Here is a 14,396-nt window from a genome sequence, read left to right on the forward strand (position 1 = left end):
CTGCTATAGAGGAAGACGAAGTGAAAAAATGGTGCAGGTAAAGAAAAAAAGAGAAAGTACGAAAAGAAATGTATTTCGAAAAGCTCTTAAGAAATGTATTTTATGTGTTTTGAGAAAAGTTCTTTCCAGAATATATTTCATGTAAATGCGTCTTGGAAAAGTTGCTTTCCAAAAATTTTGTTTTGGAATTTTTGTTCCGGTAATTCCAGAAAACTTGTTCCCGGAAGCTTGCAAAATATTTAATTATGAAGTCACTTTATCAAAGGCAAAATATCATTTTAAAAATTTGAGAGGTGCGTAAAGAAATTGTGGGGTGCAAGAAGTATAAGCTTTAATTTCGAAATCTTCAAATTTATTCTAAGCATTAAGATTTCTAGTTTGAGTTTCAAATTGTGTAACACCAAAAAATAGTGTCACAATTACCCTTGCCCAACTTCTTGTTAGCGTCTAACAAAAATAGTTTAGTAAAATCATTTTACTAGCTTATAATATATTAAAAGCATCTAATCTAGCTAAGATAGGTGCATCATCTAACAATTATATATCAAGAATATTACAATATAAAAATATTTAACATCCACATTTAAGTTCATTGGTATTACAATAGAGTTTTGCAAAACAAAGGTGGACTTTATGCATCAAATACTGAGGAGGAATAAACATAAACTTGTATACAAATTTTTCAACAATATTAAAAGAGTCTTCTACTACTGCATGTACTAATAAACATCCTTAGCACCTTTTATTCCTTTTGTTTGTGTGCACCAATATGATTATTGTGGGTACCACAAAAGATAAGGGTAAGCTAATATTGAAAATAATAGATATCAAAACAACAATACATACAACACATAACATCACCATGATACAATTATCATGCAAAATCTTTTGCATCTTTAAACATCACAAACATCCATTCATCATGCATTACAACATCTATTCATAGCATGCTCACAAAACACGCATATGAGCTCGCTTTCGGAAGACTAAAAGCGTAGGACCAAACAACTAAGATCCTACATATGCCAGAATCACATCCACGTAACAAGATTTAAGGAGTAACAACCTTACCCATGGTTCTGTTAGACTAGAATTAAGAGAGCTACAAACCCAATTCCCCTTCTAACAAGGTAAATTCCATATTACAAGCCAAGACAATCCTTTTTTTATACCCATGACTACACCATAGGAACCTCCATTGATTCTTACCATGTAGTTACCTTTCACGATAAGGTACTAAGCAACTATTAGAGTCAACATAATCCTTTTACAACCATCATTGTATGCTCTTTACTCCATTACACTTATAGTCATCCTCATCCAGGACACTACCTCATGTAGCCTCAATAATGCAAGAACCATGCATATACACACAAAAATATTTTGACCATTCGTTAAGGCTCTACAAGGCTTCTCACAACTATAAATGCTACATATATTTATATATATATATTCCCTTAAACCATCACCTTGGTTCTCTAGAGTCATCCACTCAAGCATATCGATAGTTTTTGTTGCATCAAGCACTACCTAGCCTCCTTTTGCCATCTATTCAAGCACATCAGTAGTTTTGGTTGTGTCAGGCACTACCTAGTCTCTTAGAATATATACATGTACACGGTAGATTTAGCCTCCTGCCATGGCTCTTCTCTGCCATCCATTTTCCACTCCTCTGATCTCATCTTCCGAAGTAAAGTGTAAAGCCTGGAAAGATTTCCTCCTCCTTCCTTCATTAGCCTAAGTACAAAATTACTCATACATGGAGTCATGTAATTTCCCTGACCACATAATGAACATAATAAACGACCTCAACACATCGTCTAATGGTGGTCCATGAATTGTTGGACATAAAATTTTCTTTGCCTCGTAAATAAGAATAGGTAGAATATTATTTTCTGGAAGCATCTCCTTCAACAACTTCAAAAACTTTGTGAAACTTTTGTCGGTCCATCCATTCCTTTCTTTTAAACTAAACAACTTCAAAGTTGTAGACAAAAGTGTAAAGTTAGAGCATCTTGGGTACACCTGTTTCTCTAAATCATTTGTATGAGAATCATACAAATTAGCTATTCCAAAATTATCTTCACTGATATTACGTATCATGTCTTCTAAATGATCACTCAACCATTCTTCCACATAATTCGTTCCTCACGTGGTAGGCTCGTCTAGTACTTCTCCATGCCAAGTCCAAACAGTATAAGTTCTCATTATCCCGAACAAGAATAGATGGTCACGCATATTGCCTAAGTCTTGGAGTATTTGATTAAGACAACGAACACAAGGAAAAAATTAGGTTTCGTTCATAGACTTTGCATTTTGTTCAACATATTGCAAGAACTCCGAAACACCCTTTTCATATTCTTTATTGATGCGATGTTCATTCATCTAGCTTCGATCCATACTATGTTCGTAACATATTTCATCAGTCTCAATTTTTGATCTCTCACAAGGGTAGGTCTTACCCATTCAGAAAAATTATTTTTCATAATTTGCTAAGAAATATGCAAAGAAGTCTAACATGATAAATTTGATAAGATTTCGACAACATTTCACATTAGTCTCCAAAATACATGAAATGAGAATGGTTAGGGATGACCATAATCAAATATGCATCCGGAGAACAACACAAATAATCTGAACTGAAATTTTATCAATCGTATCCATAATTTCCAATGTACATGTTATAGCAAATTATGAAAAATAATTTTTTCAAACTGTCCAATTGGACAATTCAAAATTTAATACAAACAATTAAAAGATTAATCGTTTATGTTAAATTTCAAACGTGAACTAAGTTTCACTCAATGATTTCATACTTATAAAATATTCAAAATAAACTCAACCATATATATTACGAAAATTCAATCTAAAAAGTTAACTTAACATGCCAATCATAATAACACAACAAGCTTTATCAAATAATGCAAAATCAGATATCAAATAAACATATCTTCCAAAACTAAAATTCATATATGTTTTAACTAACAACCCAATCACATGCATACCTAAAAGCCAATAACATGCATATCCAAAAGCCAATAACATGCATACACAAAAAATTTTCAACAAAAAAACTAACCTTCTTAATAGGTTAAAAATGCAGTGGAGGGAAATGGAGGTGTGGGAAAGCGCTCTGGAGATTACACCACCGTTCAAAACGCACAAAATATGCCCCTAAAATCACTGCCCAAGAACACGCCAAGAACTGCACCAAAACGCAACGAAAAGAGAACAATTTGCTCCATCTTTTAATCAAGGCCATCTTTTGTTATTCCTTATTTTTTGAACCTACTCATGAATTTTTCCAAATAAAAAGAGAACAGTTTGTTCCATCCTTTGAACCTTTATTTAGCCTTAAGCATGTTTTGAAAATCCTATTTTAAATTCTTTACCTTGAGTTGAGTTGAGAATATTTGTGAGATATTGATAAAGGTTCAAGTTTGGGGTTGCTAGAAAAATAAGCAGTGAGCACAAAGAAAAAGAAAAAAAGAGAAATCAAAAGAAAGGAAAAAAATAAAAAGAAAGAAAAGAAAGCTCACTGCAAGGGAAAAAGGTTGGGAAAGATCTTCTTGGAAAGAAAACCTGTGTGTAATTGTTAATTTCATAAATATCTCTCTTAACTCAAGGATTTTGCATTCCTGAAAAATCATGTTTCTTCTTAGCCCAACCAAGTTACAAGCCAAGAAAAACCCTTGTGATGAAAACCTGCTTGTGAGTATGTTTGATTATGGTTAAATGGAAGGAAAAATTAATTTGTGTGACATTGTGATAGTAGAGTGAAAGAAACACCAAACCTCACTATACATTTGTGAGTTGAGTGATACACTTTTGAGTGCTTGAGTGAAACACTTTATTTGGTGAGGAGTAGTTCTCTGATATTCTGATTGCATATCTGCTTGGTTGATTGATCATTCTTAAGGATAACATATGTTGAAAGTATATGAACATCACATTGATTTTTGATTGAATTAAGGCATCTGCACATCTTGACTGAGATCTTTATGCTGAATTGATAAAAGTGATTTCTTGTCTTGGAAGGAAAAGTTTTTGAAAAATGTTGAGTCATTGTAGTGATTGTTCTGGAAAGCTAAGTTACATTTTGTTTTGCTTGAGGGCAAGCAAAGTTCTAAGTTCGGGGTTGTGTTAACGGTTGAAAATACCGTTATTTGTGATGTAATTTTGATACTAAATACACCATTTTCCACTTAGAAACTTGCTTAGACTTATGTTTTTTCATTAAGTTGTGTGAATAAGAGAGTTGATGTTGAATTTGATGATTTTATGACTAATTTCCCTTGTTTTGTTAGGTAATGAGAGAATGCGGAAAGCAGAAATGAAGTGCTAAGGAGTTAGAGCTCAGAAAGGCCTGAAAAAGCACCAAAAGGAGGAACTGCACGAAGCTTGGGCCCCCTATCCGAGGCTTGAGCCTCGGAAAATCAACGTCCACCGCTCGGGCGCCCTCCTAGGCCGCTCGAGCAGCGGCCTGATAATAGTTGAAAAACTATTATTTTTATACTTAAAATTGACTTCAATTACAACCTTTATGACTTAGAAATTAGCTTTAACTCATGATTTTGTTGAATTATTGAAAATAACAGAGTTGGACAGGTTTTATGCTTGATTTCCTTGTTTTTGCAGGTTTTGAAATGAATTTGATGAAAGAAGTGAAGTAGAAAAGAGATGGAGACAGAAAAAGACACAAAAAGTGCAAAAGAAGAGAATCAACAAGTACCGTTCAACACCAATTACCGCTGAGCGGCACTTTTCATTACCCGTTGGCACCGCTGAGGGGAAAACTGGCGTTGAGGGGAAGAAGTGAAACGCGCTAGTACCGCTGAGCGACACTTTTCTGGGCTTGGGCCTACTTTTCTGTATTTTTTAGAATATTATATAAGCTTTAGGACGTCCTAGGGTTTGTATCTTTGGCTGGAACGAAGCAAACACACACTCTTTCACCCCTTGGAGGAGGATTTTGGATGCTAAGGCTCCTTTCTGAACTTTCTAGGGTTCTATCCTTCACTTTTTCATTGTATTTCATCTAGTTTCACCATGAATATGGTGAACTAAACTTATTTTGTTGTTGGGGAATCAATGTAAATTCTTAGAAACTCTCTTGTATGGAATTTGTTCTTCAAAATCATCTTTATGATACATGCTTTCATTAATAGTTAGGGTTTTTCCTCTTTGCTCAAAGCATGCATTGTTTAACTCATTCGATGTCATGATTATTGGTTTTGTCGATATGGACACATACAGGGAAATCTAGATCTGGGGAATCTCTCCCATCAGTATATTACCAACCTAGACATATGAGTATGATAGTTGGTTGCCTTTAAGCTTCTGTTCACTATAATGCATGATTAATTGCTAGGGAGACAAGACATTGTAAACTAGTGATTATGATTAGGCTTTCTTCGTCGAGACATCGGGTTTTAAGTAATTTAGAAAGTGGCATTAACATTAATGAAAAGAATGATGAATTCCTAAATACAAGAGAGTGGATAGGATGAAATTGATAAAACCCAACAACATATTCATTCATATAATTCAAATCACGTGTTTTGTTTCTTCTTGCCAATTGATCAATACATGCATACATATTTACTTTTCGGTCTTTTCCTTTTGATACATGCAACAATTTGTTCACAAGTCTTAATTCATCAATAAATCACATAACTGTCTTGGCCGTGAGTCCTTTGGGAGAACGATACTTGGTCTTATCAGGTTTATTACTTGATACGATTCGGTTACACTTGCTATCGCAACCGGAATCGCGACGGGACGACGATCTGAAAAAAAAATAACGAAACAAAAGATTTTGAAAAAAGAGATTTGGAGTCGCCACCATAGTTTATTCTGGAAAACTACGGAAAAACCATAAAATGATAAAGCATGGTCTGCGAAACTGAGATTCTAAGTTCGGGAGTCGGTTACGTGTAGGGAAGGTATTAGCACCCTATAACGCCTGCCCTAAGGCAATACCTTTAATTAAATACGCGAATATGATGTGGTTTTCGAAATGTTTAACTATCCCTTAAAATAAAAGCTAAAGAAACAAAACATATTTTTTAGTTTTTTGTGCCCGACAAGGATTGACCTTGCTCCTACGTATTCTCACTCAGAATGAGAAATCAGGGTTACATAGTTCTTTTGAAAATGCTTGAAAATTTTGTTTGAAAATTGTTTGAGAGATTTGTTTGAGAAATGATTATAGATAAATTTGGATTTTTGGGAAAGTGAACCTGACAAGGACTAGCCTTGCTCCTACGTATCTCCACTTGTGATGGAGAATCAAGGATCACGTAGTTCTAGCTGAGAAATTGCTTGTTGTTTGAAATGTGGATGTTTTTAATTTTTGAAGATTTTATATTTTTTGGTATTTTTATAAAAGACAGAGATAAGGTTTTTAGCACAAGGACGATGCGAGCGATCACACATGTGCTTAATATTATTTTTGATTTTTTATAATTTTATTTGAGAAAGAAGAAAAGGTTTTTAGCACAAGGACGATGCAAGCGATCACACATGTACTTAACCTTTAAAATATTTTTTTTTGGGATTTTGATGTAATATTTAGATTTTTGCGTAATGAGCACTAGGCTGATGCGTACGATCGCACGAGCACTCACACGGCTTATTTCTTATTTTTTTTTATTTTTTTTGCGTATTGAGCACTTTGCTGATGCGTACGATCGCACGAGTACTCATACGACTTTTTTTGTTTATTTTATATTTTGGGTAATGAGTACTAGGCTGATGCGTACGATCGCACAAGTACTCATACCGATATTTATATCATTACATGTTTTTTAAAGTTTTTTATTTTCTTTTTATTAAGAAGAGAGTTGAGTTGAAATATCTTTGTCATAAAAATGTGAAAAAGCATAGGATAAAATTGTGGTAGAAAATAGGATAAATTTATAAACTAAAAAAAATTATCAAAATGCATATAAATAGAATGAAAAGAAAATGTGTACCTTGTTGAAGATTTGAATGATGAAGCAAGACTTTGCTTGTAATAAGTTGTGAGAAGAGATAGATTGATGGTGAAGAAGATGACTTTATAATAGAAATGTGGTATGGGATTTACTATGTATAGAGAGATTAGGAAATAGTAAAATGTGAGAGAAAAATAAAGTAGAGTTTTGGGATGGAATGAAGAGATTTTGAGAGAGAAGAGATGTATATTATGTAATTGTGTGTGTGTATGTGTGTGTGAAAATGGAGTGAAGAGAATGTGAGTATTTATAGAGATATGGATGAAGAAAGTTGATGAAGAAAAGTAATATAATAAATGGGTGGAAAAATTAGATGAAATGAAATATAATAAAAAAAGTAAATAGTAAAAGTTGGTGTGGAAAATAAGTGAAAGAAATAATATAAAAAGTGGGTGGAGAAATTAGGTGAAGAAAGTGGATGGAGGAAATAATAAAAAATATTAATGAGAAAATTATGTGAAGAAAGTTGGTAAAGAAAATAATATAAAATGTGAGTGGAGAGAGTAGATGAAGAAAATAGATTAAAGAAATAATAAAATAAAGTTGGTGGAGAAGGTGGTGAAGAAAGTGGATGGAGGAAATAATAAAAAATGTTAATGAGGAAATTATGTGGAGAAAGTTGGTAAAGAAAAATAATATAAAATGTGAGTGGAGAGAGTAGATGAAGAAAATAGATGAAAGAAATAATAAAATAAGGTTGGTGGAGAATGTGGTGAATAAAATATAATTTAGAAATGTTGATGGAATAAATAAAAGTTAGTAAGAGAAATTAATATAAAAGTGGGGTGGAAAAGTGAATGGAGAAAATGGATAAAGAAAATTATAAAATATGTTGGTGGAGAAGATATAATTAAAAATGTAAGTGGAATAATTAGAAAAGTTGGTATATAAAAAAATAAAATGGAAATGAGGTGGAAAAAGTGAATGAAAAAAGTAGATGATGTAGAAGGTGATGTGAAGGGTGATGTGGATGGTGATGTGGAGAGTGGGGTGTGGTAAGAGAAAAAGGGGTGGTGAGGAAGTAAAAAGTTTGGGATTATTTTGGGCCATTAGATTAAGTGTTAAAAGAAAATTTGGGGGTGCAAAAAGTAAAATAAATAGTATTTTTTCATTTTGGTGTTTTTATGTTTTTTTTTATTTATTTTTGTGAAATCTTATTTACCCGGACGAAATTGGGTATTGACACTTGCCGAGGGTTAACAAGTTCTTGACTCCGTTTTCGAGGATCTAAGAATTGTTCATCACGACCCCCGTAGCCTGGGTGTCCACTTGAAGGCTCAAGCCCTACATGAGGATCGTCCACTGCCCGGGCGCCCTAAATGGGGCGCCCAAGCGTCGTGCGTCGTAGATCCGGCCAAGTTTTTACTCTGTTTCGACTCTTTTGGATCGGGCAGTGTTTCTACTCTTTTCCAACTTTATTTAAAGGACCCAAGCGCTCTGGGTTTTACATCTCTGGCTGGAGCAACACAACAACACACTCTTCTACTCTCTAAAGACGGATCTGGAGGCGGGAGCTTCCTCTTCTACTCTTAGGGTTTCACTATCTCATGCTTTTCCATTATTCATATAGTTTCTCCATGTCTATGGGGAACTAAACTCTATTTGTATTTGGGGAATGATGTAACCTTGTGAACTCTCATGTATTTCAATTGATTCTTAATTTATATGCTTTTTCATTAATTATTAGGGAATTCATCTGTTTCAATACTTGCTCTATTTAACTCATTTAGTAGTATGATTTATGAATTGCTTCAGTGTTGGGAGGTTCCTTACAATTCAGGTTCTTGTTGAATTCTCCCAAGGGTAATATTTATCAAGGATGAGGGTATGAGTACTTGGTCGTCTTAAGCTCTTGATCTTCAGATTTAATTTTTTAGGAATGCTAGGAATTGCACGAACTAGGAATTAAGGTAGGCTTATTGGCTGAGGGATCAGGTTCTAAGTAATTTAGTGAGTGACGTTAATATTAATGTAAAAAGAAGAATTCTTATATACATGAGAGTAAACTTGGTGAAATCAAACCCTAACAACATACTCATCTCATTTTATAAACAACCTCCGTTCATCTTTGTGTTACTCTACTATTGATTAATTTGCATTCATATTTAATTTTACGTCTTTGCATTTGAAACCAACAACAAGTGTTTAGTGCCGAGAGTCCTCTAGGATACGATACTTGGTCTTACCATTTTATATTACTTGTGCGATTTGGTACACTTGCCAATTTAACAACAGGCCGACGTCTAAATAGGGTTTAGACATTAGGGTCTAGGGGTCGGATGTCTAACTCAACGAATAAAGTGACTTTTGGGTTCCTGTGCAGACCATTTGACGTCCAATGAGGGGGTCGAAATGTAAATAGGATTTAGACGTGAGCCCCCATCCCCCTAGTCTCTAAATGTAATAAAAAAATATTTTTTCTTTATTTTTTCGAATATTTTTGGTGTCCAATAAGGGGGGTCGACGTGTATATGTATATAAACGTCAGGACCCCTCTATAGCCGACGTCTAAATGGTGTTTTTATTTACGAAAATGCCATTGATCATTTTTAACGTTAGATATCCGGTGATCAGACGTTATACGCGTGACGTTAGAGGCAGTTTCTGTATCTTGATTTAGGTATAATATCTTGAAAATCTTTTAAATAATTTTTAACTGCCATTGTGAAACTATTTTAAAAGTATTTTTAAAGTTCTATTCAACCTCTCTCCTTGTAGAACTAACCGTTATTTCATATTTATTAGATAGGGCTTTTGACGTAAATACTTTAATACCTACTTGTAAATGTCGATCTTTAGATGTAGATATTCTTAGTTTAATTTTCATTTTCTAAGGCATTTCATATACATAAGAGAGGGTAAATTAAGTGCATTAATTTTTTTATACATAATAAAGTATGCATAACATAAAGAATGCATATATGAAACACAAATGCTCGTCCTGACAAGTTTTAATGCCTATTGTATGCATAATGTCAACAAGACAAACAATCAATTTTAACTTTCGAGAAAAAAAGAGAGGATAAACTCTAAGATTATTGATATGTTTATGATTAATAAATAAACTGATTATTATTTGTGCACTGATGAGTGCATGTTTATGCCCACATTTATGCTTTTAAATTCAAATTTTTGATGACATAATTGTGCTTAAATGGTTGATTTGAAATGAATTTGTGATGATTGGAATTGTTGGGTTTGGGAATTAAAGAGCCGTAAAAAGTGAGTTTTAGCGCATAAATTATTCTGGGATGTTCTAATGTTTATTTGTGCAGCTGAGATTATAAAGTCTATTGGTTCAATTAGCAATTCAAGGCCCAAAATCAGGTTTTATTTGGAAAATAATGTACAGATGGGCCAAACAGGCAGACTTTACCCTTGCACCCCCTAAAATCCCTACATACACTCCTATTTCTGAAACAGGCCAAAGACCAAGCCCAAACACTAAGCCATTTCTACTACACCTCCCTAAGTTTCCTATACACACCCCTCCTAAGCTAGACTCCACCAGATCATGCCACGTGTCCAAATCCTCCCCACACAGATCTAGCCAACCACATCTCGCCACCTCAGCCCTAACACATGTGCATCATCTTCTCCAAAGAGAAACCCTAATCCAAACCCTAGCCGCCACTGCCGTTCCGCCGTCAACGTCCGCCGCGCCGCTCCGTCACCGGACAGCCACGTGGCGAGCTCCCATTGGTGCGTCTCCCTCTGGTCAAAGCTGGTCAATAAGCCTTCTCTGGTCAAAGTCTGGTCAACTGAGGGGCTTTCTTGCAATTTCAGAAATTCAGAAGGGGTTAAAGTACATATAAGAGAAGTTTCAGGGCATTTGGACAATTTTAGAAAGTTAGAAAAGTTAAAAGATAAAATTCAGTTGTTAAATTAATTTAATTAAAGAATATCAACAGAAAATATATTCCAAATAATGTTATAATTATTCAAATCTTTTAGTTATTTGGAAGATATAATATATCAACAGAAAATATCTTATTAACAAACTATTCAAAGTCCAAGCCCAATCAAGCCTATATAAAGAGACCCAGGGACTTCACTTAAGAAATTCATTCTCTCATACTCCTCTCACTTTTCTTTCATCTTGTATTCAACTCCATTCATGGAGAACTAAGCATCTAGGGCTATTCTGTTGTAATTCCTTGATGGATTCTGAGGTTACGTTAAGTTAATGCAATTGTTTATTTTGATTATTTATTTAAGTTGTTCTCTCTCTATGTCTTTCATCTCTCTATCTTGTTAAAAGCAAAGATTTTTGCATCATAATATGTTTCAATCTACATGCATATTGATTATATGAGTTTTAGGGTTTCTAGGTTTAAATTGAGAATCTACTTTGATTTAATTTAGGAACTTTCATATGATTAAATGGTTTTTACTATCAATTGAGAATGTACTTTGATTGATTAGTAATAATTTCAACTATAATCAATTGAGAATTTACTTTGATTGATTAGCTTTTAATTTGGTTAGGAGATTTAAGAATAGACATGATTAAACACAATAGAATTTGATTGAGAATGTACTTTGGTTGAATTTATTGTGAATAATCTAGAAAGGTTTTGCATTTGATTGAGAATTTACTTTAGTTAAATGCATGATTGCCCTCAAATTAATTAAGAATGTACTTTAATTAATTTGAAACTTAAACAATAATCAATTGAACAATTATTCGTGAATAACCAATGATGAATCTATCTTGGAAAAGCAGTGGAATAAGCCTAATTCATCGTAACTGTTCTTATTTATTCTTTAAACACTCTACAACCATTACTTTTATTCATAAGCATTGCATAGCATTCGTAAGAGTCACAGATATTCAAAAGCAATTCCGTGTTCGTTGGGAGACGACTCAGGGTTACTTCAACCTTGTCTACTTTCTTGAATACTACTTGGCAATACTGAAGTTGCCTTGAAAAGTAGTATTAATTTGATAGCTTCAACGACAGCTTATCATGCACTTAATCAAAACTATAAACAAGGTTTGTTCAATCTTGTACATATAAGAATGTATGCATGGTATTGAAGTTATCTTGTATTTGATAGTATTTACTGTTACATTACATTTTTTTGTGAGGTTCTCCATTTCTTAAAGCTTTACGTGTTTGTGCTATTGCATTCAATTAGTGTGATTACCCTTTTATGTTAGAATTGGTGAGAAAATAGTGAGGCATGTGTGATCAATAGGTCTAAATCCATGCATCTCAAACAATATTGTGCATTCAAAACTAGGGATGCCAATGGAGTGAGTGCATGTTTGACTATCCACAAAGTAAAAATTAACCCATATCATGATTCCCATATTAAATGAGTATGGATTTTTGCTCATCCTCATCCTTATCAGGTAACATGTATACTCATACCTATCGCTTATTCTTTTATATACTAATAAAGATTATAACACACCATATAAACAAAAATAATACTAATTGAAGTATAAAAATGCATATTACAGCTTTTGAACTTATATTTGTGTTGGATGTTAATAAAAAAGATGTGTGACGAAGAGTTATTATATTTTGGCAAATGAAACATTACGATGACAAAATACATTTACGAGAAAGGATTCTGAAAATAAATTAAAGTTATCATAGTTTCCAAAATCCAAGCAAAGGAGGCACAATAAAAATAACAATAACAATATCAAAAATAAAAACAATTCAAAGGTGAGTTCGACGAGTGCAAATTTGAGCTCTCATTTAACCTTTAATCTTCTTAATTGCTTTTTGTGCTTTAAATATTATTTTAATTAAGATTTGTTATAACTAGAGTTATTGTGCACGAGTTATAAAAACATGTTAAAAAATAAATTAGTTTCATAAATATGCTTTGGATATTGTGAGTTGTGTTATTGCAACTATAACTAAGATAAACTCATGAAGGTGTGAAAATAAATTGATTAAAACTTGATGACACCTTCAATATTAAGCCAAAATAGCAAACGATCTTAGCCACAATAATTTATTGGTAATTAAGCCTTTTAAAATTCATCGGTAATGGTTCCTTTGTGTATAATCTTTTAATAAATCGGTCAATAGTTGAATTTTTGAACATCTGCTTGTAAATTTAACGATAATTCAATTTTTAGAAATTTATTGTAAATTCATTACTAATTGCCATTTTTTTAATTTTTTAGTAAATTTGTCAATAAAATGGGCATTAATTTTCCGTTAAATCCAATGAAATATTTGTTATAAATTAATTGGAGATAGGTAAGAAGAAAAAGAGAAGAAGAAGGAAATTGAGGAGGAAGAGGACGAGGAAGAGGAGAAGGAAAGGAGGCAACAATGACCACTGTGGAGGTGATAATGAAAACAAGTATGATGGTAGTTATGGGAGTGATGGCGGTATTGAAAGAGGTGAAGGTGACAAAAAGGACGAAGGAGAAGTAGAAAGAGGATAAGGAAAAGGAGAAGGATAATGAGGAGTGGGAAGAGAAGGAAAATGAGGAGGAGGCAACGACGGGAGCAAAAAAAACGTAGCGGTGGTGACAATGGCGAAAGAAGGGGAGGAAAAGAAGAAAGGAAAGGAAAAAATGAGGAGAAGGAGGATAAAGAAGACCAAATAGAGATATATACCAACAAATTTTACCGACAACCTAAAATTTCTTGGTAATTACCAATAAATAATTACTAACAGATAATTATTTTGAGTTGAAAGAGGATAAGGAAAAGGAGAAGGATAATGAGGAGTGGGAAGAGAAGGAAAATGAGGAGGAGGCAACGACGGGAGCAAAAACAAACGTAGCGGTGGTGACAATGGCGAAAGAAGGGGAGGAAAAGAAGAAAGGAAAGGAAAAAATGAGGAGAAGGAGGATAAAGAAGACCAAATAGAGATATATACCAACAAATTTTACCGACAACCTAAAATTTCTTGGTAATTACCAATAAATAATTACTAACAGATAATTATTTTGAGTTGTCGGTAATTATCAACAAATAAAATTTATTCACAAGCATTTTATTGATGGATTTTCTTACCACTAAGAAGCCTGTTGAGAAAAAAATCAGAATGTCCAACAACCTATATTTTGAAACTTATCAAACAATACTCAACGTAATGTTGATGTAAAAAGAAGCGTCCAAACAATTGGGTTTGCCCAATAGACAAGTGCTTAACCATAAAAATCTTTTATCTTAATCATTAAGACAAAATAAAAATGAGAGTATTTTGATGAAGAAAATAGCGTTTGATGCAAATGCATACTCTAAATGAGATTGAAACTATAAACAAAACATGTGTATGATCTAGCATTGAAGCACTAACCTCGCTTTAACATAAACACAAAGTTACATAAACACTCTCATAATACTAGTGTCTAATCAAGAAGTTTTTTATAACGTCTGAAGCCAAGAGTTGAAGTAATGCTTTTTAGACCAAATT

This window comes from Vigna angularis, chromosome 1 (assembly GCF_016808095.1).
Source record: "Vigna angularis cultivar LongXiaoDou No.4 chromosome 1, ASM1680809v1, whole genome shotgun sequence".
Classification (NCBI taxonomy): domain Eukaryota; kingdom Viridiplantae; phylum Streptophyta; class Magnoliopsida; order Fabales; family Fabaceae; genus Vigna; species Vigna angularis.